Raw genomic sequence first — 23,952 nt, forward strand, 5'->3', positions numbered from 1 at the left:
AAGGTTATCTACATTCCAAGTTCGAGGCAACGGTTGTCCGTCTGGTGTTCCCAGACGGTACGTACCGTCCCTGACCTCTTCACAGATTCGGTAGGGTCCTTCCCAGTTGGGAGTTAGTTTGCCAGACTCATTAGCCCTACCAACTGCTTCCATTTTTCTAAGTACAAAGTCCCCCACTTTGAGTGGACGCCTGTGTTCTTTTTTGTTGTATGATCTAGTCATTCTCAGGCGGTAAATTTCATGGCGCAAGACAGCATTGCCCCTCCTTTCAGGAAGTGAGTCTAATGCCAGGCGCATGGCTTCCCAGTTTGCCACTTCGTCATATAGCATTACTCGAAGAGTCGGCTCGTAGTGTTCTATTGGAAGAACAGCTTCCGCACCATAAGTTAGGAGGAATGGAGTTTCTCCAGTCGCCCCCTTTCCAGTCGTCCTAATGGCCCAGAGAACATGTGGTAATTCATCCGCCCATAGGCCGCCTGCTCGATCAATCTTTTTCTTGAGACCGTCTGAGATGATTTTATTAAAGGCTTCTACCTGGCCGTTTTCTTGTGGACGGCCGACAGATGCAAAGTAGTGTGCAATTCCTTGGTCACCCAACCAGCTTTTGAGAACAGACGTCTCAAATTGGGGACCATTATCAAAAACCATAGACATGGGAACCCCGAACCGAGTGATGACATTTTTCCAAATGAATGAAATTACATCCTTCGTCTTGATTCCCTTTACAGCCTCCGCCTCTACCCATTTAGTGAAGTAGTCGACGGCAACAAGTATGTACCTCCTTCCGCCTGTAGCAGGCGTATATGGACCCAGAATATCCATGCCCCACTTAGCAAACGGTAGTGGGCTATGAATGGTAGTGAGGTCAGTAGCCGGACGGTGAATTAGTTTGCCAAACCTTTGGCACTTGTCACATTTTTTCACCATCACCATCACATTTGCTTCTAAAGTAGGCCAAAAGTAGCCCTGCCGCCTTGCCCGTTGAGCAAGCGTCCTACCGCCTATATGGGAAGCACAGTAACCAGAGTGAAGATCGTCCAGTATCTCTCGCCCCTTTTCTGGAGTAACACACTTTAAGAAGGGTTGAAGGTACCCCCTTTTGTGAAGTTCTCCCTTTATTATTTCAAAACTGGTTGCTCGTTTTTTCAGTGCTGTCGCCTGTTGATGATCATCCGGCAGGATGCCATTTGTCAGATATGCCCTGATTGGATCCATCCAGGTTGAGCTTCTGTCTAAGATTCCAATAGGTTCTTCCTCATTGCTTCTCCTCTCCATTACTTCCCAAAAAACAGTTCGAGGAGTATCACAGGAGGCGGATGATGCTAATTTTGAAAGTGCATCCGCCTGGTTGTTTTCTGATCTCGGCACTTGGGTCAGATGGAAATCCTCAAGGGAGCCGACTGCTTGTCGGACCGCCTGTAAATACTTGATCATGGCCGGATGAGTTGCTTCGTATTCGCCATTGTACTGACTCACTATCAATTGTGAATCGGAACAGGCGTCTATTTTTCTTGCTCCTGCCGCCTTGCACATGCGGATTCCGGCTAGTAAAGATTCATATTCTGCCTCATTGTTTGAGGCCTGAAAACTGAAGCGTAAAGCATACTCGTACCTGTCGCCCTCTGGCGACTGACATATGACTCCTGCTCCACAACCATTTGAAGTAGAGCTTCCATCCACATATACCTTCCAGACTTGGTCTGTAACTTGAGAGTCCGGAGGACGAGTCATCTCAACAATAAAGTCAGCAAAGGCTTGCCCCTTCACTGCTTTTCTAGGCTCGAAAGTAACTTCGAGGCTCTGTATTACTATGGCCCATTTGATCATTCGGCCTGACGACTCCATGATGGTCAGTGGCCGCTTGATAGGCTGGTCTGTATACACGACGACTGCATGTGCCAAAAAGTAGGGCTTCAATTTTTTAACAGCCATGAAGAGTGCAAGACCAAATTTCTCCACTAAGGGATACCTCAACTCGACATTTTTCAGTACATGACTGACAAAGTAGACCGGGAGCTGACAGCCGTCTCTTTCAGCAAGGAGAACAACGCTTAACACATGATCAGAGACGGCCAGGTACATGTAGAGTACTTCTTTGGGCAAAGGGCTGACCAGCCTCGGCAAGGAATGCAAGTGAACTTTCAATTTCTGGAAGGCCGCCTCAGCATCTGGCCCCCATTCAAACCTTGCCTTTTTCTTAATTGCCTGGAAAAAGTATAGGCATTTGTCGCCTGATCGGCTTAGAAATCTTCCCAAGGCCGCTAGACAACCTGTTAACTTCTGAACCTCTCGGATGGTACGAGGCGACTGCATGTCAATGACCGCCTGCACCTTCTCATGGTTCGCCTCTATTCCTCTCTGATTGATAAGGAATCCGAGAAATTTCCCAGACTCAACTCCAAAGACACATTTCTTGGGATTGAGCATGACATGGTGCCGCCTGAGTGTGGCGAAAGTTTCTCGGAGGTCCGACATATGATCTTTATGAAGTTTTGACTTGACAATCATATCATCAATATATGCCTCGACATTTCTCCCAATTTGATCAAAGAACACCGTGTTTATCATTCGCTGGAAAGTGGCCGGGGCATTCTTAAGACCAAACGGCATGACCGTGTAACAGTATAACCCCTGATCAGTGACGAAGGCCGTCTTCTCCTGATCTTTCTTCCATAAAGGAATTTGATGGAAACCAGAGTAGGCGTCCATAAAGCTCATCAAAGCATGGCCGGCTGATGAGTCGACCAGGTTATCAATTTTAGGCAGAGGGTAACTGTCTTTGGGGCACGCCTTGTTTAAGTCTGTGTAGTCTACACACATGAGCCAGGTGCCCTTCGGCTTTTTAACAAGCACCACATTTGCAACCCAGTCTGGGAAGTAACATTGCCGAATGAACCCTGCATCAAGTAATTTTTTAACTTCGGCGGCTGCCGCCTGACTTCTTTCTTCGCCATGGTTCCGCTTCTTCCGCCGTACCGGCTTATTTTTCGGATCCACGGCCAGTTTATGTACCGCCAGATCAGGACTAATGCCTGGCATTTCATGGACTTCGAATGCAAATATGTCCTTGTATTCTTTCAATAGTTTGTGAAAGTCGTCACCTAGGACTCTCAGAGAAGTCGTCCCAACCTTGATTGTTCTGTCAGGACGCGAGTCATCTAACATCAGGTCCGTATGCGCACCAGCTGGCTAAAAGCGGAATTCATCCGACCGCTCCTCTGCTAATGATTGCTATTTTCTGTCTTTTCTTGCGGCCCCTGTCTGGGATGCATTTCTCTTCTTGCCGCCTGCTTCTTGAACAGGCGCACTCTCCTTGACACTCTCAAGGTCTATTTTTCCACCAGTCGACCTAGTGGCCATAACAGTGGGCTTGACATCTGAGAGATAGCACTCTCGGGCCATCCTCTGATCTCCCTTTAGGGACCCGACTGTTCCATTATCCCTCTCAAACTTGAGCAACATAAGAGATGGGATTATAACAGCCTTGGAATTATTCAGGGTTGGTCGTCCCAGAATCATGTTGTAGGCCGAGAGTTCTTCTACTACCAGGAACCGGACTACCATGTGTCGTCCTTCCCCTTTTTCGCCCAGGCGGATGGGTGGACGACTCCTCCTCCAAACCCTACTAAAGGGTGGGATGCCGGATGTATGCAATCAGTCTGATATTTTAGTTTCGACAGACATTTGCTACTGATGAGATCTGAGGAGCTTCCGGTATCTATGAGGATTCGGCCAACTCTCTGGTTGGCCACTTTACATTCAATAACGATAGGGTCGTCATGCGGCCCTCTTACCCCTCCTAGATCTTCTTCAGTGATGACAATCTCAGGAAATGAATATTTGGAGGGCCGTTCTTGGTGAACGGAATTTACATCTAACCGTCTGATATTGTCTTTGTTGCCCCTAATAGTGGGGACGCCTCCTGAGAAGCCGCCTGCAATGGTGTAGACGACTGCATCATCTGTATCGGAGCTGTCGGCCTGTTGATTCTTTTTGGTCGACTGCTTTTTTGAGGAAGTGTTCCCCGTAGATTTCTTAACATAAGTGTCAAGATCACCTTGCTCAGCCAGGCGGTCCAGATACCGCATGAGACTGATGCATTCATTGGTGTGATGACCAACATCTTCATGATAAGCACATAATTTTTCTTGGTTCCGGTTGTTTGCAGAACCCTTCATGGGGACCGGCTTCTCAATTGAGATCCGTCCCTTGATTTCCTTTAGGATAAACTGGCTATCCTTGTTAAACGCATACTTTGGGGAGTATGGTTTGAATTCTTTTTTCTTTTTCTGGGCCGGCTGTTTAGAGGAATCAGCCGCCCAGACCTCTTTTCTCTTCTCGTCTTTGTTTGACGACTGCTTCTGTCGTCCTTCTCTTTTGTCGGACCTTTTCCCGTCTGACTGTTTTACCGTACTACAAAGATCAGTCGCCTGTATATAGGCTTCCGCTTCAATCAAGGCCTCTTGAAGAGTCGCCACCCTCTTTCGGACCAAATCAAATTTGAAGGTCGACCCGTCTTTGAGACCTCTGAAAAATTCAGTATAGGCTACTTCATCCGGTAACCCTTGAATCTGTATTCTCATCAGGTTAAACCGCCTGATGTAAGAACGAAGCCCCTCCTTCTCGCCCTGCTGAATTGTTCCTAAATCAAGGGTCGTCTTCTTCGCAGGGATGTTCATGGCGAAGTTGGAGGTGAATAAGTAAGCAAGCGTCTTGAAGTTATTTACACAACCAGTCGGCAGGTTGCCGAACCATTGTTGTGCGATTCCTTTGAGAGTCGCTGGGAAACACTTGCACCAAGTGGGATCATCCAACCATTGAAGGTACATCAGGTTGGTGAATGCCATCAGATGGTCTTCTGGGTTAGTAGTGCCGTCATAGGCGCCTACTAATACATTTTTCACTTTGGCCGGCTGAGCGGCTTCAGTAATTTCCTTGGAGAAAGCCGACGGCTGTTCACCAAGTCTAAGCAACCGTAGCTGCCAATCCATAGGTTTGACATTTTTTGCTGCATGTCCACCAAACGAAGGTGGCTGTAAAAAATACTGTTGTTGCGGTACAAACGGTAAGTTTGGTACCGCTTGGTCGCTATGAAAGCCGGACTGACGGGAGGTGCCGCCTGACTGACTCTCATGATACGACTGAGTATGCCTCATCGAGGTATTTCGCAGACTGTCTTTGAAGTTTGAAGTAGAGGCCGACTCTGACAATCGGTCACTCTTCTTCTACTCTAGCAGTAGCCGAGCGTCTGCGTATGTTTTCCTCGACCCGTCCGCCTGAATATGACGAACAGGTTTCCTATTTCCTGGAGTAGGGAAACGGTATTTTGTGAAATCAAGGGCAGGTGGCTCCCACTTCCTAGATTTAGGATGAGGGGTCGCCTCTCGCCCTTGAACTGGTTTCCTCTTCAGTGAAGTGGAGGGTTTCTTAGCCGACTGCTCCTTGTCCAGAGCAGGCGGCTTCTTGTTGATCAACTCTTGAATTTCTCCCTTGAAGTCCCTCATGAAGGTCATGAGTTCGTTCCTTGTGATGGGAGCAGACCCATCAGTCGGCTGCTGCCGAACAGGCGGTGCGCCTGCTGGCTCGCTTCCAGTTTGAAGATGTTCCCGTTCCCTCCTTTCGGTATGACGGGTACGTCGGGCCCTTAGGGTCCCATCTGAAGCTGTGTGAGCTGCAACTTCAAATTCATTCTCAGTATCGTGGTCCGACTGAACTAGAGGGTCGTCCAGGGGACGTCTCTCTTCAGGAGCCGGTACAAACGTGGATGCCATCTCAGAAGTACTCTCCCCACAGACGGCGCCAAAATGTTTCGGGGTTTTCTGATGTCCTGCGGGAGAGTTACAATTCCGAGACTAGAACCGGACGCCTGTACCTGCAAAACAAACGGATGCTCCGGATGATTGGAGATCCGCTTCCGACGGTCAAGTTAGTACTTGATTAAGGAGTAATTAATGCGGAAATTAAAGTGATTCGGTTTCTCTAGATGAGAGTGTTTAATGTGTGTAATCTGCGTTTTTAGCGTGATCTCCCTTAATGAGGATTAAGGGAGGTATTTATAACCTCGGGAAACGTGTCAATCTAGGTTTAGGTTAACCTTGGGCTGATTGGGCTTCCCTCGGAAGTTGGGCCTAGGTGACCGGTTATCCCAGGTGTCATGGGAAGGACACGTGTCGTGTCGTAATTGGTCCATAGTGGACGGATCATTGCTTGACACGTGGCAGGCTCCTATTGGCCCATGTGACGGACACATGGCGGAACCTGATTGGTCCACTTGTCAGATGGTGATTGGTGGGGAAAAATCCCCTAATCAATTTGTCTAAAAGTTTTAAAGCTATAATTATAAATTATAAAGGTGTAAATTTTCTCATTTTTTTTTCTTTAGTTTATATATCTATGTATAATTGTATATCTTAGTCTCAATCTACTCAGTGAATTTTTTATTTTTATTTTTTTTTTTGCTAGAATGTAATTGTATGCAATCTCACGACTCAGGTATGAAAGAGTTTGTTAAACTACTAGACTGATTTACTATGCTTATCTTTTTGTTCGAATAAATTATATTGTGATTTATTTTTGAAGAATAATGTGATTATAGTTTCATATGTTTTTCCTTTTGATTTCTAATCGTTTTTGGGAAAGTCGTGACCATTCTTTACCTTCAACTTCTATTATCAATTTTTTTTTATTCCTTTAGAAGTTTTGATATTGTGTTTAGGAAAGTCATGGAAGGATAAATATTCTTTACCCTCAACCTATCAATCTTTATTTTAATTTTTTACAAAATGGTTTGTTTTTTTATTATTTGTTTATTTATTTATTTATTTTGTATATATACTTCCTATAACAGTTACTAAAATTGGTGATGAGAAATTTAAACTACAGAGTACAATTATATTCTTTAACAAATTGCAAAGTGTTTGATCCTATCCATATCCAGTGCCACTGTATGATATAACTGTTTTTATTTTTTTTATGGCTGTATATATGTATTACAAATTTTTGTTGCTAATCAGTAATCACTTTCTCAAGTCCTTGTGGTATAGTCACACATGAATATATAAGGTATGTCAATCTTTTGTACAAGAACCAATGTGTGCCCTTTTCTTTCTATGTTTCTTATATGCTTATAGAACTTGGACTTAACCAGCCTCCCAACCAATGTGTGCCCTTTTCTTTCTATGTTTCTTCTATGATTATAGAACTTGGACTTAACCAGCCTCCCTTTAATGTAAACCCATTATCCAAAAGTAAATGTTAAATTCAACTCAAAATTCCATACTGTCATTGCATTTTCTACTTTAGTAATATAGAGTGATAAAGTGTAATACCCTGTATTTTCATACGTATTTTCTAATTAATTAATTAAGAAGTATTTTTATAAAAGGGTATTTTTTATAAAAGGGTATTTTAGTAAATTAATTATTTGGAGCCAAAATAATATTTGAATTTTGGCGTCAAAAATATTTTGAAAACTAATCATTATTTTGGATAAGATTTATTATCCATTTATCCTATTTTAAAAACCGGATTATTTACATATTTCGGATATTTAATTAAAGCAAAATAATATTTTATTAATTATTTTATTATGGACGAAATTTTCCAATAATTAGCTAGGATTTTTGGATTTTCCATGTATGGAAACAAGGAAAATCTGAATTTTCTTGATTGTTTATTGGTAAATAATTGGTATTTAATTATTTATTCTATATTATTTATACAATTATTTTATTCCTTAAAAATCAAGCAAAATCTTCCTAAATATATATATAGGAGTCCGAAATTTGAGCTATGGTAAGCCCATATTTTCGGCCCTATTGAATTATTTTGGGGGAATTTAATTGGTAAAATTATATTTTTAATTATCTCCCAAAATATCTTATTTTTCTTAATTCTAATTCTCCATCTTTTTAATATCTAATCATCATATTTTCTTGACAATCATTCTTCTTAATTATTCCCCAAATAATTCTAATTTCCTTATTATTTTTCATGACATACATACCTTCCATATTCAAGTATACACAATCACCTTAATATCAAAACTTTCCTTAATTCTTTTACTCACTTCTCCAAGTAATTCTATAAACCCTACTTGCCATAATTCTTCCCACATTCTCTTGCCATAATTTTTGTATGAGCTAGCCTATAATACCCCTTCATACCTCTCACATTCTTCACACCAATTCTCTTCTTTTCTTCTCCTTACACAAATCATCCCATTTATCTTTGAAGTCAATTTTCAGGAACTTCTGATCCGTTTTGGGGTATTTATGTTTCACAAAAGATTATTCCTATCAAAAAATACTTGAGTTTAGGATCAATAATCACCCAATTCGGAGTTATATCGAAGAAGTTATAGCCCCTGCAAGTTCTGCCTATTCTTTCCAACGAAAATTCAATTCTCTTTAAACCTATTCCTTTATCTTCTTCATGGTTATTTTTCCAAAATACAAATACCTATTTCAAAGCTATAATTTTATATAAAAGTATTATTTTAAACGATTTTTATAGTCCATGCACATTAGATTTGAGTTTATATTGTGATAACCTTATGGCAGGGGCGGAACTAGGGTGGGTTCAAGTGGGTTCATTGAACCCACTGATTTTTTGAAAAAAATTTAAAATTTTTTTTTTTAAAAAAAAAAAAAAAATCAAAATAGGTTTAAATAGAATATTTGTGTATTATATGGCAACAAGTAAAGTTGTAGCCCAGTGGTTATTTTTACCTCCCATCACACAAGAGTTTGTGGGTTCAAAACCCATAACTCACACTTTTTTTTTTTTTAATTTTGTTTCCTGAGCACTGAGCTTTCCTGCTTCCAGAGTTCGCTTTCCTCTTCCTCATTCCCCCAAATTGCAAAACCCTAACTTCTTCCTCCAATCCTCCTTCTCTTAATCTCTTCCCGTTCTTCCTCCTTCTCTTCCCGGCGCAGCACGGCAGCAGAGTCAGCAGAACACGGCGGCAGCGGCAGGCCGGCAGCGCACCAGCCACTCACCCAGACCCAGCCTCACAGCCGTGTATGGTGTATCGGTGTATGTAGGGGTAAGTGAATTTGGGGATTTTTTTTTTTTGCAAATGTAATTTACTTCTCAATTTGGGGATTTTTTTTGCTAAATCATTGAATACTTGAAAATTGAAATTCATATGCTAAATTCAATTGCTAATATACATTACGATTTACGAATTGCCAATGTTTTGTAAATTGCTGAAGTTTGGATATAATTATCTAATTTACTTCTCAAGTTCTCAATTTGGGGATTTTTTTTGTATTTCGTATGCTATTTTCATATGCTATGCTATTTTCTGCCTTTCGTTTCTGCCAATTCATATGCTATTTTCTGTATTTCGTTTCTGCCTTCTAGTTTTCATAATTTCATTTGCTATTTCGTTGATATGGGTTTGATTGATGAATATTATAGATCTTAGAGATAATTTATTTACATTGTTATGTTTAATATATGCTAATTTTTAATTCAATCGTGAAAATTTGGCCTTTAATTATTCTGTGTTTGAAGCATGATTTTGAGTTAAGTGATGTTTGGCGAACACTCTTTGATAATTTTATTTGTATAATTTTGAGTTCAGTGATGGTTTTGTATTGCTGATTAATTATATATAAAAAATTGAAATTAATCCTGTGACATGAATCTACTACACAATTTAACTCTAACTAAGCTACATTGAATTGAACATTTTTATTGTCGGCACATAAGAATTCTGTCAAGCCATAGCTAACGACAGTAATCTGCTACAATAATCTAAGTGAGCAATCAGAATGAGAAAAGCTTCGATAGTGAAACGATAATATTTAGCTACTTGAACTTAATATCCCTATTTGGTTAGTTTGGCAACTTATCAAATGAGAAATAAATGTAAGGTGGGATGTTGATCCATGTATTGGGTTAAGTCCTTAAGCTCTAGCGATGCGTGAAAGGATACAATGAAATATCATGGCCATTATCATTATTTTTCCGTCATTAAGTTAATATGTGCTGATTGTTGGCCTCTTTGACTAGTTGAATCCATATTTTAACTCTATAACAATGATAGTATGTAGCTTATTCAGTTTAAATAGTATATGTGCAATGTAATGCTTACTTGCTAATTAGAATATTGTAGCTTTTTTTTTAATGTTAACTTGTAATTTATTTAATGTGTTGCTTCTCTGCCATTGTATTAGCTTGATCAGATTTTATCGGTTATAGCTTTTTTTTTTTTTTTTTTTTTTTCATTTTTCTATGTGTAATCTATTTGTAATCCATAGTTTGAAATTATTTATGTACTGAATATTTAATTATTGTATTTTTATTCCTTTGTTAATTATGATTTCAAATTTCGGAAGTTTCGAACCCACACTTCGAAAATCCTGGTGACGCCACTGCCTTATGGTTATGTTATTTGCAAGGTGTATTCGTGATTGAACTTTGAAAGTGCGAAGTATTGATTGTTATTCGTAATCAAGGTTCTTGAGGTTCTTTTTGTGTGGTTTTTCTAGCAAGGATCAAGGTACGTTTAGGTGGCTAGATACCTTTGAAAGTGATGGTTTGAATAACATATTTTACATGATTTGATTGGTGATTGAACTAACTTGATTTGAATTATGATTTTGAAATAAATTATGTTTGAAGGTATTGATTTTAATAAAAGTATTTTGAATGATTGATTTTTAAATCATGTTTTGAATGGTTTGGATTATTTATCGTGTTTAAATAAAGGAATTGATTTTAAAAGATTTGTTGAATTAAATAAAGGTTTTTCAAGGAAGAGTTGTTGATTTTGAAAAGTATTAATATGAGATTTTATTCTCAAGTATTTATTACAAGGTTTGATTTTGAAAGCATGTGGAATTATTAAAAAGGATTTTGAATTATATTGGAATTGGATATTAAAAGGATTTATTGAACTGTTATGAAAATATTATGTGGATATCCATTATCCTTTTTGTATGTTTTCGAAATATTCTAGATTTAGGGTTTATTGTTATCTAAAGAAACCCTACTTATTATATCCTATGTATATATACCCCTATTATATGGAATAATACACGCAGATTAATTCTCTCTTAATCTCTCATGTTTCTCCCAATTTTATAACACGTTATCAGCACCAAATATTATAGTTCAATCACAATTATCACTATTGATTCATTTGCGAAAAAAAAAAAATTATGACCTTGAAAATCAATCAATTTATCATCAAAATTACGCTTAAAATTAAGCCAAGAAAACCATATTAAAATCCCCAAATTTCTGCATGTTCCGTTATCCAACACCGCGGCAACACCATCACCATCATCGAAGTTGAAGCAATCCTGATTTCAAACCCGAAAACAACGCCCTTTTATATTTTGTAAAATTAATAGTGTGTCTATCAATGGCAGGGCACTCGAAAACGGGCGATCCTATTAGCAACGATATGGTTGCAGGCATTCAACGGAACAAACTCCGATTTCTCGGCGTATTCGTTGAAGATGAAGGTGATACTCGGAATCTCGCAGATGCAGCTTAATTACTTGGTGGTTGCGTTGGATTTAGGGAAAGCATTTTGGGTTAGTTCTTCAAAGGCTTGTTCCTCGTGGCCTTTAAATCCAGAGGTAAACATTAGTATGTTTCTCTACAATATCATATCAGCTTCAATGTTTTAGTTATTATTATTATTATTATTATTATTATTACTATTACTATTAAAGCTCTAAAATATTCTTTCTATAATATCAATGCTGCTTTATTGGCATCTTGAATTATTGATGATTAAACAATATCATCCCAACCCAGTCTTTCTTCTACTTTCACAAAGGAGTAAAAGAACTGTTACTTTATTTAAATCAAAATTTGCAAGAAGTTATATAGTGATATGCTAGTGAATATGCAGACAATTGAATGATTTTGAATTGAACTTATCTCGGTGGGTGTTATAGGAGGAATTCTTCTATGATATATGTACGTGGCAAGTATATAGTTGACTTGTTGATTTGTATACTTGGTAGGTTATTTGCTTTTCTAATACGGTAATACTTGTTGTATCTTTTCTTAAATCTTGTTATCTTGTATGATCATGAACTCTATAATTTTTCTAATTGATTCAGATGTTTTTGTTATCTCTTGATAGTCTTCTTGGACTATGCTTATTAAGCATGAAGCGTAGTATGTGATTATCCCTACTAGTTTGTCTCTTACATAAATTTAGAATTATTATTGGTGTTAAACCTTAAATGTTTATGAATGTTTTGTGCGTGAACTATTGTAATGTGGGGTAGCAAATAAATCATTCTTGTTGTTTGTATATTATGTTAAAGTTAGTTGTCATACCTTATTATGGGTGATGTTGAATTATGTGGTACAAATTTTTATGTGTGACCTTGATATCTCAAGTATGACATATTTTTCCACAAACATATGACATGTTAATCTTATGTGCTCATGTGATTGCTTTTGTTCCCTAATCTTTATTTTGGCAAGTATAGTTGAGTAGATCAAGTAAGATATACGTATTATTTCATTGATGCAAAGTAAAGTCAGGGGTTTGTTCTTTTGATGTGCTATTGCCGCTGCGGATAAAATGATTGTTGCATACTTTATTAGTGAAATAAATTGGTCATTTAGTTGCTTCTTGGCAGTTGAATTACTAGTGATCAAGTTACCGTAGTGATTTGGTTAAAGTAATGTGCAAATAATATTTTGATACCAGGTTATACTTGTAGTACTTGTTGAAATACATATGATTGAATTTGATAATATGATATTATTTGCCTACATGAAGTTTGTTTAATCGATCCCTTGATTCTAGGCATTTCTATTATTTGAAAATATCTTTTAATATACGATACTTTTCCATTGTATACAAATAAGTGTAGCATATATATAACATGATCCTCTAAGCTAGCGTTTACCTGAGTTGAAATTCCATATACTTTTATATTATTTGGCTCATTTAAGTATTTTGCCACAATTAAACTTGTTTCTAATGATTCCTACGAGTAAGTGGTCAAAACTCAAGAACTTGATGTGTATGTGGTTATAAAAGGATTAAAGTTTGGGGACTAATATATGCGAAGAATGATCTAATTGTAATTCTTTGAAACTCATATATATATATATATATATATATATATATATATATATATATATATATATATATATATATATATATATGATGTCATATTTTTATTGGCCACATGAATATTTGTTGGACCTTAATTCATGCTAGCTAGCACTTGTTTGAAGATGAATTTCGCAACAATCATTTTTGTGCTAATTATATGTGAAAGAAGTTTCATTGATGAATATTACTTTGTCATGATTATGTCCTTTACATGAAATACTAATGATTTTTATGAAATATTAAGACAGGTAGTGTACTACTAAAGTACTAATACACTAATTCATACTCCTTTTCATATAAGGATGGTAAGTTCTAAATATTGTTTATGTACAAATGTATCTTAATTGACTTTATTAAAAAGATCATATGATTTGTACAACTATCATGATTTTAGTATGAATATGTTGATTGATGAGTGATTAAATTTAATAATAGTATTATGTACAAATGTACCTACTTGAAGTTGGATTATTGAAAGTAAATTAAACATGATTGCACAATATTTATTTGAGCAAGAGATAGATGACATTATGAGAACTTACTTGTAAAAATGTATTTATTATGCCCATACTTATAAGAAATTAATTGGGCAAGAGTTACGAGTAATAAGAGTTTATGAGAATAATTTTATTATGCTTGATACATGCATTTTTTTTAAAGAATTTATGCCTTATAAGGTGGGTAAAATTTAAAGATTGTTGGATTTACTTCATGCCCCATATTCAAGGATTAGGGGGAGATTGTATTTATTCCATTATATTGGTCAGTTTGGTACATACATTAACTTAAATATCAATTATTTGTTTAATAGAAGTGGCCACATGTTAATATCATCCAGCTGAAAATGGATATAAATAAATGTCATTGATCATATACTAATTGTAAATGCTCCAATTAAAATTGATGTCCCATAAGGACAATATCAATTGCTAATGAACCTACGCCTGAAGCGTGATAGATCAATAGGAGCTTAGGATAATTAAGTTCTAGAAGAAATCATTTTTAATTAAATTTATATGTTTAATGATTATATAATAGACTCCAAAGAGTATGAAATGTCCAACAAGATTAACATGTATCAAGATTATAGTCAAAACTCCAGCAGAGTATAAGTAATTATTAGATAAAATATTAGTTGATTGTCTTGCCAATGGTAAAACATGTTGGTGTTCAAATATCACATCATATTCATGGCCATACATACAGTAAGTTTAATAAAATGATCACTAGTGTTGGAAAACTGACCAAATTTCAAATTTAGATAAGTGATTGGATGTGATAATTAAATTAGGTCATCCGGGTTTAATAAATTCCCGTTATGAAAACCTGAAGTTTCAGTTGATATGAAAGAAATAATGTGCTGACACTCTCTCGTGTTAAATATATGAAATAAATTGAATGACAAGACATAACATTGAGATTGAGTTATATTTAGATTGTGATTTTGAATAGTTTGTATTAAAAGAAAAGTTCAAGAGATAATATATTGGTTTTTCTGAATAATTGCTGACCAAAAATTCACTAGAATACAAATATTAGGTGACCAGAAGCTCACCACGTACAAGTTATATGCGGAGATTTTAAGTAACTAGTATCATACTATCAATGTTTCTAGTGATCCCGAAGATCACCACCCAGTGAAATTGCAAGAAACTTTATATTTGTATAACAATTTTATTAATTGGGGCTATTGTATGTCAGCACATAAGAAATAGGAAAAGAAAGGAATTCAACTGCACAACATATGTCTCCCCATTGATGTTGAATTATTGATCTCCTAAAGAGAACAAATTATAAAATATTTAATAATAAATACATATAAGTTATGCAATATATAGTTAATGAATAAATGATTTAAAATTGCTCTCTAGATGAGATAAAAGCCTATTTAATATAATTCCTTTGAGAGATAAATTTTGTTGATTATGATCCTCCCATGAAAGGAATATTATTGCAAATTTGTATACAAAGTTGGTGAAGAATTGTGATGCCCCTATATATGAGATATTTTACCAACTTAGGGGGAGAATTGGAGTAAGTTGGCAAAATTTAATTAAACAGACGATCCCTATATATTTAATGGTAATTTGAAATGTATTCTAGCCAACTTTCGTCCATATGATATATTGCACATGTACGATTTGATTTGTATATTGTTATGACCCTTCTAAAAGCATACAAAGATAAAGCTTGCCAATTATATATACTTCAGTCACTAAACCTGAAGGGTAGATTATTGTATAATCGGTTCCAAAATAAAGATGTGATATATGACAAGATATTGCAGTTGACACTTTTAATAGAGTAATAGTATATTAATGCCAGGTGCCCAGGTGTATAAAATGCCCTTAAAGTTGTGTAGATATCTGAATTATTACAATAGATGGCCTATGATGTAAGAAAAAAAAATTATGACGGTACCAATGAAAAATGTATTCAGATATCATTGCCAAAATAGCATGCAAATTAAAATTGTACCTTGAGGAATTATATGATGATACCGGTATATAATAGAACCGACAAATAATGCATATGCATGATATAATGGACTAGCGAATAAGGGATCTGAAACATATGTCCATTTTGATGTCGACATAATGATAATCATCATAAGTTTATCAAGGATCAGAAGTCCAATGATATATGGATTTTTAAATCCACACTGTACAATGTCTTGCATTATTTTGAGTCCTAGGCATGTTCATATGCTTGCATGAGTCTAGGTTAATGTATTATTCATTACATATATTGGAATTTGTTAGATGCATTACTCATAGTAATTTTTGTATGTTATCATGTTTACTATCTATATATCTCAAATTGCATGCATTTGTTTCTATATGATATTTGTGGTATATATGTAAATGTTCATTATATATATAGTAAAGCATATTTACAACTTTGATGGAAAATTAGAAAGATATATTCCAATGGGCTTATAATTATGATGAAATTATATATGACGTTGATATAATATTATGAATCATGTAAGAAAAGTTCCTGAAGAACTTATATGCAACGTATTTACAGCCCTACAAATTTTATATTTTTGAATTAGTAATTATTATAAAACTTTTAGTCTGTGTGACTACGTCATTGACATCTCAACTTGAAGATTGAGGATTACTATTTATATTTGCAAGAGGACTATCATGTCAATTATGAATATTTTAAAGAATATCAACGGATACTTATGCGTGAGACTATTTTATATATTATGGTCTAGAAGAACCATAATCAATGTATATAATTACATGTGTTATATTAATTCATACGAGATTGAATAACAACATTAATAATATCATGTATTGCCCTTAAGGAATGTTTGATTAAATAATGATCATCATCTATTATTCATGACCTCCTGAAGAAGGTGTAACCGCATAAGTTTAACTTTTAAAGTAATTTTATTCAAACAGAGGCTTGGAATGATATAGAGATAAATCCATACATAGTGAAATGAAGACACTTTATATGTCCAAGTGAAGACCTGAAGATGCAAATTCAGATTAGGAGGGTTGAAGAGTAAGAAATGATATTCTACTACATATGAAAAGACACCTAGCCATATTGGATTCATTGTTGTGGCACTAGAAGATCTCAAGTTATGTATTTATCAGGGGGAGAAAATACGCGCTGCACTCTTTTTCTCTTGACCATGGTTTTGTCCCACATTGGGTTTTCCTGGTAAGGTTTTTAATGAGGTAGCATTTCGAGCGTATTACGAAGAATGTTGTACTCTTTTTCCTTAATTAGGTTTCTATCACATAGGGTTTTTCCTAATAAGGTTTTAACGAGGCACAGTCTTCGATAATGGACATCCAAGGGGGAGTGTTATGAAAATATTATGTGGATATCCATTATCCTTTTTGTATGTTTCCGGATATTCTAGATTTAGGGTTTATTGTTATCTAAACAAACCCAACTTATTATATCCTATGTATATATACCCCTATTATATGGAATAACACACACAGATTAATTCTCTCTCAATCTCTCATGTTTCTCCCAATTTTATAACATGAACCATTGAATTATTATGATTATGCTTTATAAGCATGTTAGTAATCCCACTATGCGGATTTGATTTATTGATAAGGCCTTGGACTTTGTATGACCGGGTCTTTCCTCAAGAATAGCCTTGTAACATAAGGAGACTAGCTTGGGGTGTGTGCACACTTGGGTGAGGAATTAGATTAAAAGGAATTGGTTCTTAATAAATGAATTTGTTTTATTAACTATTATTTTGATTATGAATCATCATTGGAATCGATTATGGAATAATGAGTTTTGAATATATTGGATTAATTATTGGAATTGGTTTTAAAAACATGTTTGCAAATAAATTGAGTTAACATTATCTTGCACTTATCGTACTTAGCATAATTTGCTAATCCGTATTTCTTTTTTGTTTTGGTTCGCCCTGTTTACTGTAATGGTAAGCAATGTTGACTATTTTCAGGTGGAGTCATGAATGAGCATATGGGAGTCCCGGGATTTGCTTCACCTAGTTTAGGAATGTTGGTCTTGTCTTTTTTTAGTACGCATAACAATGTTACTATTTTTATAAGTATTAATAAAAGAAAGTTGAGTTTCCGCTGCAAGTTTGTTATTGAGTTAAGTATTTTGAGTAGCCTTGCGTAATCACACAGCGGTAATACGCCCAAGTCTACCTCTAAGATATAATTATACGAATCATACTAATATTTCCGTAGAGGGAGATTTGGTGGTGTTACATAAAGCTAAAGTTACTAAATAGTTATGTATTGATTATTTGATTGGCTTAAAAGCTAAGAAATTACATATTTTAAAACTGTAATACTCATTCTTACTTATGATATTATTGACGAGTTTTCTACATTTGATTGTGGGTAGTGTTTTTAATCATTTTTTATACGGGGTTTATTTAATCAAATGTGTTTTTTCTACTTTTGGTGTTTTCAATCAAATGATGTTTTTGCTACATTTGGTGTTTGTGTTGTAGGTAGTGTCTTTGCTTGATTTGATTATGAGTACATATTTTCAATAATATATGCTTCCTCCATAATATATACTTTTTTTCCCTCCATTAAAAAAAGATTGTATATATTTTAATTCTCATCTTATTGGTATGATATACAACTTTATTTTTTTTTTATTTTTTTTTATTACGGAGTACTATTTTAGGCATTATAGAAAAGTGGCAATTGTGCACGCATTGCGTGCGCCTTTTAGCTTGTTGTAATAGTCAAAGATGGAGTAGTTTCCATCGCATTATTTTCAACAACCTTAGAACTTTCGCCTGGCCTTCCCCTTCTTCTTGACCCAACATCATTCTTCAATTTGGGATTAGGAGCATTTTCAATCCTTTTTCCCTTATCTTTAGAACTTAAAGGAGTCTTTTTTCGAGGAGTTGAGGATAGCTCCTTAATCTTCACTCCTTGTTGTGCAAGTTTAGGAGCAACCTTTCTTCTAGGTTCTCTTGGATGAGCCTTGGGAGATGTGGAGAAATCCAACTTTCTTCTCACTCCTTTGTTTTGGCTACTAGGAGTAGTGGTGGCGGATTGCATCAAAGATTTTGGTGGATTGCGAGCTAAAGCGACTTGATTTTGTTGAAGAGTTTTATTTGATTCTCCCTTGTCAGCCACATTCATCCAAGCCTTGTAAAAGGAAGATAAAACTATGCTTGCTGTCGAATTTTGTACTACCCACTAATGGAGGTGTAGGGAATATTTCAAGCATTACCCCAAACTTGAACCCCAATGTGATCATACACTTAAGTATGGTGGCGTCCAAAGGGAAGGAATCTAGAGCAAAAAAGTCACCAACAAGTTTTAGGAGCTTGTAAACCGTTCACAGGGTGAAGGTTACACCCCTTAACGATCCAGAAGATCGTTAACTCCAATAGGTCTGGAACCATGACTGGTGTTCGGGGATGAGGGGATGAGGGTATCAATTAATGGACTAGCATGTAAGATTGATTGGATAGCGCAGTTTCATGGGCTATAGGAGCGTAGTGAAGCTCGATCAATCACATGGGTATGCATGAATGATGCATGATCGAACTATAGACCTACTTTGAAGTCCAAGTATAGAGCTTTCAGATATATTAGTGGATTCCTTTGACATGAGTGGAACATTGATTTCATTCAATGGATGTTATGACTGTGGTGCACTCAAACGTCTGCCCGTAACTGAAGATTATAAAGGGTGTGTTCCAGGTTATTTCAGAAGTTGAGTGGAAGCTTTGGTTTCCACACGATTGGATTGAGTCTACCTATTTACTTAGGAATGTGTCTTGGCCCCTTGAAGAGGGAGAATTCAGAAAATGCATGGCCGTGCTCAAATAGATTACATAGTAATCATTTATTTTGTAACTCTAACTCAGATTTCAAGGACAAATTTGTAGATTAATATGATCATGACATGAGATGCAATCATATAATCAAATCGACACACATTGACTTAAGGAAATTGAATATTGCGCACTTGTCTCGAACAAGTGGGAGATTGAAGGAATTGTGTCTTCGATAAGTGCAATTACTAGATATATCAAGGATCACTATTATGGAGATAATAAGTTCATTCTCTTGGGTCGTCATCATCTGTTGCTAGACTATGAGCGATGATATTTGGACTAGTCAAATGGTCCAAAGCCCGCTAGAATAGATCCTATGAGGTCACATACAAGGATATTGGGTTAAGCAAGTTAGAGGCCCATTAATGGGCCTCATTAGCAATTAACTAATCATGAAATGGATTGGGCTAGCATAGTTAGATTGGAATTAGGTTTTGGGCTTTTGACATGGGCTCTTATTTAGATTTGGGATATATAAATAAGATCCATGCCTAGGGTTGCTTGCAAGCAGTCATAATTCACACACAGTGTATTTTGACATCAAGGCAACCGATCCCAAAACCCTAATTCCTTTCTCTAACTCACGACTATCTCTCTCCTCCCCTCGTCCGTACGGTTGGCCACCCTTGGTGGCGCGTGTGGTGGTTCATGGTGGTTCGTTGCTTGCTCATCTCCGTAGAAGGTTAATTGAAGGGTTCAATTGCAATTAACTTGCATTAGTGGAGGTCCTAATCCGTGCATGTGGACCGAGTAGAGGAATCACGTTTGATGTTCTTTATCTCCCATTGTTCTTGCTTGATCGCACATGAATCACGCTTTAAAGGTACAATTATATGTTCATTATGTGTTATGCATTAGATCTCGGGATTAGGTGCTATATGTATGTGATTCATGTTTCTGCAATATGTACCAATAAACTCTTACATATTTGCACAAATAAAACTATTATTGGCGGTCACTGGAATTAAAATCATATTAGCCTAAATAAGATTATTAATTATCTTATTAAGCGTGATTACAAGTACAAATTCTCTTTAAACATGCATAAAAGGTATGATCAAGCAATAACAATAATAATATATCAAGCAACATAATATTAACAAAATATATGTAAATTATCTATCAATTAACAAGTAACATGAAATAATTCGTAAATTAATAAATTACGTTAACAATTTGTAAATTAATAAATTATGTGAAACAATTTGCTAATTAATAAATTACGTAAAACAATTCGTAAATTAACAAATTACGTGAAATAATTTGCTGATTAAAAAATTACATTAAATTATATAATTCGACACAACAATAATCATCATTATAATCATAATCATAATTATCATAATCATGTTAAATTATAATATTATTAGCAAGATCCTAAGCATGATACTAACTAGATTAATAACAAACCCTAGCATGTCACTTAACATCAAAGATTAATGTTTTAACCCTTACATGATACTAACATGATATTATTAGAAAAGAAAATTGGAAGCATTCTTTTAATCATACTTGATATTAGAAACATTAATTATTACCCTAAACATGATACTAGGTAGCAATAAAACATCATAACATGATACTATGAATCAATAAATAATAAACTAAACATGATTTCTATATCATAATATCAATAAAACAATTAAAGTACTTAATTCGATGCCTCGTATCTCTTTCTAATAACAAAATACACACATTAGTAACTTCAAGGAAAATATCAAAACAAACAATTAAATTAAATAATTGAAGTAGGGATTAGGAACAAAACCTTAAAAAATTATCAACCTTTCACGTCTAGGGCGAATGCAACCTCGAACTTGGCTAGGTGTGTTTAGTGATAATGAGTGCGAAATTGTGTTTGTAAAAGGTTTGGATAGAAAGAGGGAGAGAGATCGAATAAGCTTTAACTTAGAGAGAGAGAAGAATTAGAGAATTCTGGTTATTGAAAATGGAGGTCCAAGGACCCTATTTATAATAAAATAGTCCGGAATTGATAGAAAAGAGTTAGAGTTCAAAAAGGAATAGAACAACATCATGTCACCAACGACAGAGCTCGTCGCCAGGCGCTGCACTGTAGAGCCAGGTGACGAACCTGTCGTCAGGCGATGCAAGAGATTTTCAACACGTTTTCCACGCAAAATCTACTTTCCAATATAATTAAGTCGTAAAATCCGTGTTTAGGGATAAAATCGTATTTTCGTAAAAACACTTATCTGTTCCAAGTAAAACTCTAAAACATAATTATCAATCCTAAATCATTAGGATTTAAGAGAACCTTGTAGAAAATTCTAGAAAAATATAATCAATCCTAATAGCTTTAGGAATGATAATTAATAATAGACCCTCCTCTAGATCATTGGGCCGCACACTAAGAACCAAACCGGGTCTAGTTTAGTATTTTGGCCATAACTTCCTCATTATTCATCGGAATTGGGCTTATTATATATCGTTGGAAAGCTCTTTTCGAGCCCTATCCATATACACCATTATTGGACCCTTGTCATGGACCAAACTGAACTAGAATGACTATTTACATAAAATAGAGCAGGTTTTCGAAAACAGAAAGAAAGATTTTTTTATAAAAACTAACTGCAACAATAGACTTTTCACACTTTCACTTCATTTGATTATCATTCTACGTGAAAGATATTCATCATTGGTTTTGGGGAGACACAATTGGGTGTCTACAAGAGGCTAGACCAATATTCAATCTAGCAAGGAATTCTTTCGGCCCTAAAATTCACATCCTTAGGAGCATCACAATCCTGTGGAGGGATAAATTGTTTCAACCCATATGGTCTCATAACCCTGCAAGGAAACATATATGTTGTACTAGAAAGGCCTAAAAGGCGAATTTAGAGACAATTGGAACTATTATATTCCCAATTATACTACTTATGTTCCACTAAGGAATCACAAAGCGTATGTTAGAAACCCAGTGACTAGGAATGTTAATGGGGCGGGTCTAGTAGAAGACTTGCCCCATCCCCGCCCAAGGGTGGGGATAGGTCTAGCTTTGGCGGGTCGCGGGGCGGGGATGGGACTAAAATCTATACCCGCCATGGGTAATGGGGTGGGGGTGGATTTTAAGTAATACCCGCCCCACCAGCCTAACCCGCCCCATACCCGCATTATACTCGACCCATATGTACATAATAACATACTTTGTATATATATATATACAAAAAAAGTTACTGACTTAACCAATGAAGTTTCTAGACCTCCTGAGAAAAAAAAACGTACACTTATTCTGTCATTCTCAACTCTCAAGCCCTAGTCGACACTACTCTCTCCTCTCACCTTACTTCCTCTCAAGATCTTATCAATCACCACCTCTTAATTGTGCGCCGATCAACTCTCTGACCAAAAATTCGATCAACTCGCCGGTCAATTCTTCCTATTCGGTACTCTCTCAGTCTCTCCAACTCTCTCTCTATGTTTTTCCCCTTATTATTTTGATGAAAAATAAGTTGACTAATCAACTAAGAAATTAAGAAGCCATTTAGATTTTAAATAGGAAAAATTGCTCACATTAATCTGAACTTTGCCTCTTCCGCCCAAATTAATCCCAACTTTGGATTATTATCTATCACTCCCAACTTTAGGGGGTATTAATTTCTATTGCACCCAACTTACCTGCAACCGGTTAATCCGGTTAACATTTGTGTTTTAGAATTTTTTGGACATGTGTCACTACATGAATGATCAAATAAAAAAAATTAAAAAAAAAATTTTAAAAAACCAAAATTAAAAAAAAAATAAAAAAAAAACAAAAAAAAAAAACATAACCATGCACAACAACTTCCACCACCACCACCACCACCCTCAATCATGTCGGAACCCTAACCCCAGCCCTCAATTTCACCGGCCAACCACCGACTTCCACTAAAAACCAATGCGCTTCCTCCACCACCCATCCCAGACCTTGGAAACAACCCAGCATAACCATTTTCGTGGCTAATTGACGGGGAAAGGGGTGTCGTTTTCGTGGCTAATTGTCGGGGAAGGGGGTGAAATTGAGGGTGAGGGAAGGCAAAGGGATGGGTTTTGAGGGTGGGGGAGGGATGGACGCCATTTTCCGGCAATGGGGGAGGGGTTTCGGGGTGGGGGAAGGGAAGAGGTGAGTTTCGAGGGAAGGGGGAGTGCTGGGCGGTGGTTTCCGGGAATGAGGGAGGGGTTTTCAGGGGTGGGGAAGGGGTTTTCGGGAGTGGGGGAAGGGAAGGGGTGGGTTTCGAGGGAGGGGGAAGGCTGGGCGGCGGTTCTGGCAGTAGGGGAGGGGTTTTTTCAGGGGTGGGGGTGATTTTCCGGCGGGGTGGGGGTGGGGGTGTGGTGGCAGCCGCTTGGCATGGGTGGTTTGTGGGGGTTTTTGTTTTTTTTAAAAAATTAAGCCAATCATACGTTGACACGTGTCTAGGTAACTTGCTACATCAGGTTGGATGACCTGTTAGATGCAACAAAAATTAATACCCCCTAAAGTTGGGAGTGATAGATAATAATCCAAAGTTGAGAT

Source organism: Chenopodium quinoa, unplaced genomic scaffold (assembly GCF_001683475.1).
Source record: "Chenopodium quinoa cultivar QQ74 unplaced genomic scaffold, ASM168347v1, whole genome shotgun sequence".
NCBI classification, from domain to species: domain Eukaryota; kingdom Viridiplantae; phylum Streptophyta; class Magnoliopsida; order Caryophyllales; family Amaranthaceae; genus Chenopodium; species Chenopodium quinoa.